This window comes from Anomalospiza imberbis, chromosome 2, assembly GCF_031753505.1.
Source record: "Anomalospiza imberbis isolate Cuckoo-Finch-1a 21T00152 chromosome 2, ASM3175350v1, whole genome shotgun sequence".
Taxonomy (NCBI): Eukaryota; Metazoa; Chordata; class Aves; order Passeriformes; family Viduidae; genus Anomalospiza; species Anomalospiza imberbis.
In genome coordinates this window covers 81,271,900-81,277,899 of record NC_089682.1, presented here as the reverse complement: position 1 = coordinate 81,277,899, position 6,000 = coordinate 81,271,900, and the positions used below count along the sequence as shown (strand labels likewise).

Sequence of the window (6,000 nt, the reverse complement as noted above, 5' to 3'; positions counted from 1 at the left end):
TAAGGAATAAATGTTTTGTTCTTCCATTGGTGAGAGCAGTAGAAGAGAGCCAGGGTAAGAATCTGGAGGGCTGAGGACAAAAGTTACAGGCTGAGAGTGCAGCCAAGTTGAGGGGACTGAGGAGCAGGGAAACACCAGGGCAATTCCTGATTGAATCAAGCCTTAGAAACAGCATCATAACACTCTGAAAGGCTGCACTAGGAACACAGGGAGGGAAGGTAACATTGGCAGCAGCTTTGTGAAGCCCCTGAGGTGAAACCTCCTCACATGAGGCAAGGGCATATCTCCAATATGCTGAGTGACATTTTCCTCCAAGCTGCCACTGCTGGCAGCTCTGTGGAGATGTGCTCTGGGAGACACCCCTCAACTCCCCTACCCACCCCACAGATGCCTTGGCAGGGCTCACAGCCAGAAGGTGCTCCTGGGCTGGGGAGGAGTTCCAAGCTTGATGGTGTTGGCAAGCTGCTGCATGCACTGGCAAGAGCTGCTCAGAGCACCTGCAGTGACCTCCATCCCAGATTTCCTTACAAGACTGGAGGCTCTTCCAGTTAGTGACTGTGAATAAAACACAAAGAGAAATATATTAGATTTATATATAGATTTTTTTTTTATTAGAATTATATTTCCAGATGTGCAGCTCTTGACTAGCAACACAGAAATATCCACTCTCCAATATGCACAAGTCTTATTCCAATGCTGTGGTGGCACTGACCTGGGGTGAGGTGTGTGGGGTGGGTGAGACACTCTCCTACACAGGGCACAGCAAGGAGGGAACAGCATGGCTGTCCAAGTAAACTCTGTCTTCACCTTCTGTCCTCCATGGCTCATTTTTTGTGTATTTCCCCCTAGACCAATCTTTCTTTTCTCATGTCTTGTGCAAAGATTGTGAACTCTTCATGGAAGTGTATCTTCACCCTCAGGTTTATCCACTGATTTCCTCCAGTGCACTTCTGTCTGCACCAGGACCTACACAGGACTGCTAGTGTCTCCTCAAGATTTCTAAATCAAACCAAATCCCAAAATTAGGGATGTAAATTCACAAGTGTAGGGCAGGATGGAGAGAAAGACAGACAGCAATCTTGCTCTGGTCTTTCCATCTTCCTCTACAGGACTACAGTGCTCACACTGAACCAGTGTGAGCTCACACAGCCCTCCTCAGTCACAGATGTGACTTTTTTTTTTTTTTAATTACTTCTTTATTCCAAGGCTACAAGTCACAGAGGATCTGCTAAAGCCATTTTTGTCCTGTTGTCTGGAGCCCAGTGGCTTGGTCAGGTAACCCATCCTAACTAAATTCTTCTAAGAACAGCAAAGGTAAGTCACGAAACCCAGAGATTCTGTTTCATGACAGATGAACATGGGAATGACAGAATTCAGAGCACTTCAGTCTGGCATCTCTTCCACAGGGCTGCTCCATCACTGCACCTTGTCCCCTCGAGCTGCCTCTAAAACCCACAGATCCAATTACCTAGCAACCAAACTCAGGGCTCAAACACTTGTAACACATTCAGGCTGGAACTGCAAAAGGAAGCAGGCTATTGACTTGGGTCCAAATAATTATTTTGCTTAACGAAACTAATATAATCCTGGTTATTGGGATAATGGAGACTTTTAAAATGGCTATGGATAAATATTATTAAATAATAATAATAAAAATAACTATCATAAATATAGTCACCATGAATCACAATACTGTACTTTCATATACTTCTGATTCAGTGTTCTGGACATATCAAAACCCAACCGATTTTCTTTGTCATTTCAGGTCCCTAAGTTGAGAAATTCTCTTGGAGAGCAAAAAGACAATGAAAAACCTTGGGTTTGTTGGCTCAAAGTTCCAAGCAATCCAGTTTTTAAGTTTTATGTTCCTATTTCTGTTTGTATATTATTTGGGGGATGAACCTACAGACAGAGCAGGAAAAATAGGGTACAATTATTAAAATCAGGGAGCTGATGTTCTTTATCACTTCAGCTTAGAGAAAAACAGCACTTCCTCTATCACTCCAGTCAAGAGAGGTTCTTAAGAAAAAAAGATAATTTATGAAAATGGTGTAGATTATCAATATCTATAATGGGCTGAGAAGCAACCAAGTCACTCAACCTTTTCATGTGTTCTGAAAGTAGACCTAGAAAATGTAGAGGAAGAAGTGAGGGAAGAATTCAAGGTTAGATAAATGTTGCTTTTGCTTTTAAGGAAAAAATAAAGTCTTCTGCAATTTTGTTTCTTCCTTAAAGAGATATTCTAAATTTTCCATGGTTCAAAAAAAAATCTGTTACAATTATAGTAATTCCAAAACTGCAGAACCAGGCAGATCCTTTTTCCATGTCCTTTGAAAGTTCAGCATTTGGACATAATAACTTATTTTGCCTAAATTGATCACATCTATCAGTTTCTGGAATGGCAACAAACACCTGTATCTATATGAAATCCAAGGCAGGACAAAAAGTTTCTGTTTGAGCTAGCATGTCTAAAATCAGTGAAATATTCCAGAACTTAAAAGTGTTGCTACATTTCGACCCTTTGAGCTATCTTCAGCTAAATCATGTTATGCAAAGCATAATAAACCACACATAATTGAGAATCCTAGCTTCTCTTCCATATTTCTGACATTATTCTTATCACAGTTGTATAGTTTCTACCCATTGCAATCAATTTCTCTACATTTTTTAAATGCTATTGTAAAAATAAAGTATTATCTTTTTTTTTTCCTGTTTACAAAACACCTGACATTTTTCTGGGACACCTCTTCCTGCAAGCTATGTGACTCATCTAATACAGGACCTTGCAAGAAGCTCAGGGAATGTCCCTCTGCTAAGAATACCAATAGAGAGTACAGATGACAATGACTTGCTATAACTTGTTGTGGAATTGCAGCTTGCCTAGGGATCAGGTTGGACTAGGATGTGCTTACAGGTCTTCTTGAGTTGTCTGCCATTCAATGCTGCCTCATCTGTCAGAGGTCACCAGGCCCAAAAGCCACTCATCCCCAACTGCACTGTAGTGAAACTCTCCCTAAGGTGGAACTGATACGCAAGAGAAGCTTCTTTTGGGTCAATATTGTGCTGACCAGATCAAAGCAGATACAGCTGGGTCAAATCAGTGAACTTATTTTCCCAAGGGACATATTTATATATCTGATATGATGGTATCAAAAATTATTTAGATACATCTGCGTAAATTGGGGGCATTAGCATGGAAGAATGTTTGATTCCCTTTCCTCAGAACTGCAATTTACTCCACACAAAATAAATATCCAGTTGTGCAATATGTGAAAACAACATAGCGGACTGGAGTGACCTGGTGCTCACTAATGCAAACCAGACTCCACAAGCTGATTAACTGCTCCTCACAACTGCTTCTCCTTAGTCCTCTACTATGAAGTGGCAAATATTTAACATTAGAGTTTCCTTTTTGGTTTTTTTTTTTTTTATTCCTGGCTCTCAACCATGGCATTCATATTGCTACTCTTAACATTTGTGAACAGCCACTATTTTCATCATCTCTTCTCTCACATTTAATCTATCAAAAAAACCCTGCACTTTTAAGTTCATATTTTCCATGTTCTCAGAAATCAGTGCTTTGGGTCAGTAATTTTATACTCTTTTTTATTATTGTTGTTATTATTATTATTAAGCTAAAGAGAAGAAAGAAGCAAGAGGTATAGGGAGCTATGTGCACCCAAAATCACATTCTCTTGCATATAGAATGGAAAAAAGACCAGACACAGAAGGGCTGGAGAGGTTGCCAAGGATATATGATGTTGCCATTATTGAACATGTCCTGTTTCCATTAAGGCAGCTTCAAAGTTCAAACTCACTGTCATGATTTATCATGGGCTACTATTTCCATCATTGTGACAAGCCAGGCTCTCAGTAAATCAGACTTGAAGGCCACATCCTGAGACTTTGAGACCACAGTTTCAAGATGCAGAAATGAAGCTAACCAGCAGGTTTACCTCATTTTTAATCCCCAAGCTGAGCGGTGTCCACTGTGACACCTCAAGGCCTGCGCACTTTTGAACCCTGAACAGTATTTTCTGTAAGGAACTACAGTGAAATCAATGATCACAACAGCTCTCTTCAGTTACCATGAGTGAACAGCAGGACATTGTGTTACCACGTTCCTGCATGTAGTTTCATGTCCTAATGACAGCTTTGCTTTGAAACTGCTTATGCTTTTTACAAAATTTTAAGGGGTTCCAGAAGTAGAAGGCACAGAGTGCCAGAAGGCCCCATGCATTTCAGATGGCTTCTACAGAGGCCATTAACTCCAACTTCCTGAACCCTGATGGCCCAGGAAAACACAGTGCATGCCTGGAAGGAACTCAAACAGCAACATGAACACTAAATGAAATCCAGACAGATGAACTGCAGATCCAAGATCTTTCACCCCCAGTCAGCAGTGACAGGCAAAGAAACTCACAGTGTTCAGTGCAACACAGGAGGATAGAGGTGCAATAAAAGAGGGAAGCTTTGAGGAACTGATGAAAAACTTTAAAGATAATATCTAGACGGTTTACTGTCTTTTTTAAATAGCTGCTTGGGATAAAAGTAAAGGAGAAGGGATGAATAAGATAGAAGTTTTTCAGAGGTCTGCATCTACAAAGTAAATTCTGTGAATATGAGATATGAAAAGGCTCTTTAGATGACAGACTGTGTGAGTCAACATATACCAGGTAGCCAGGGCGACCACCAATCCACAGCTGAAATGCAGAGAGTGGATTTCTTTCATTACCTTGCTAACAACACTGGGTATCAGAGACACACAGGGGGACAGGCTCCCTTAGGCTAAGCTCATCCTAGCAAAAACAGGGAGCCTGTTGCCTGCCCCAGTATATCAAAAGCTTTTATGCACACACAGTTTATCACAAGTCTGTGCTTTTATTATCTCTCTCTCCTCCAGCAGAAGGCTCAAGCATGTCTGTGGGAGTGTATTATCCCTGCATAGGAATATTATTCAAAAAGGCAGAGGATGAACAACAGTAGGCATAATAAAAGTTGTCTCAAACTTATATTCTTAGCATTCCCAGCTGAAAGGTCAGTTTGAGTGAAACTACTTCCCCCTCACCAAATCGTCTGGTTTTAACCCTCTTCTCCCACTCAGATTAACCAGGCTTTTAGTAAAATTATCCTCGTACAATTACCAAGAAAGGTCATTCAGTACTAAAAAATGGCCAGTTAAAAGAACAATGCATAGTAGACTCAAAGCCACATGAGATAAAACCTCTAGGCTGTCAATTCTGTCTTTTGGTTGAAGGTGTCATGCACATAGTGACAAATTTTTTCAGACCACGAAATGTAGTGAGAAAACTCTAAAAACCCGACATAGCACTGCTGACTTTTTTCACTAGATCAATTAGGGAAGACATTTATAATGCACAGATGAGCAAATGCTTGACTAGAAGAAGCAGGACACACAACATAGGATGTCTGAAAATATGGTATTGCAAGAAAATGACCGGAAATCCAAACTTCCACATGAAATAACAGAAATAAGGTGCCTTTCATCACTGTATGCCAAGAAATAATGGGGAAATTGGGTGATTGGCATTGGCCAGTCAGAACTGTCCTGAGTTAAAAATTATCCAGTTGCTTATGCCTGGGGATCCCAGAAGAAAGCGGAATCCTAGGAAGAAATATTGAACACCAGGTCATGATACCTGAAAATTTAGCAGGCAGAAGCTGAAAGAGATTCACAAGCTTTTCCTGCTCAGTGAGTAAAACCAAACTGGTTTTGAGAAGTAGCAATTTTCCTAATGATGTTTTCTTACTGTAGGACAATTGCTGAAGCAGCAAAGATACAGGTGAAGACAGAGGCAGAGACAAACTGTGCTTGAGCAGCATGAGGGGTTGCTATAATTTGGTATAATTTCTCAGTTCAATCGAGTCATGCATCAGTCCTTTCAGAGGCAAGGTCATGCAGCTTTCTCCATGTTTCCAGTGACACACTGGTGTCAAAACAAAACAAAAACATGTGGAGCAACGTAACTATGTGCAGGC

General features: G+C 40.7%; 1 long non-coding RNA gene across 1 annotated transcript in view; it reads right to left on the bottom strand.

Annotated features, from left to right (window-relative positions):
* Window positions 1-272: 272 nt before the first annotated feature.
* The window catches only part of LOC137466837 (uncharacterized), a 31,630-nt gene continuing 25,902 nt past the window's right edge, over window positions 273-6,000 (bottom strand). Inside the window, exons 2-3 of the long non-coding RNA XR_010995300.1 lie at window positions 1,815-1,902; window positions 273-555 (exon numbers count right to left, since the gene is read on the bottom strand). This is a non-coding gene — a long non-coding RNA (uncharacterized lncRNA). The remainder of the gene's footprint in view (window positions 556-1,814; window positions 1,903-6,000) is intronic.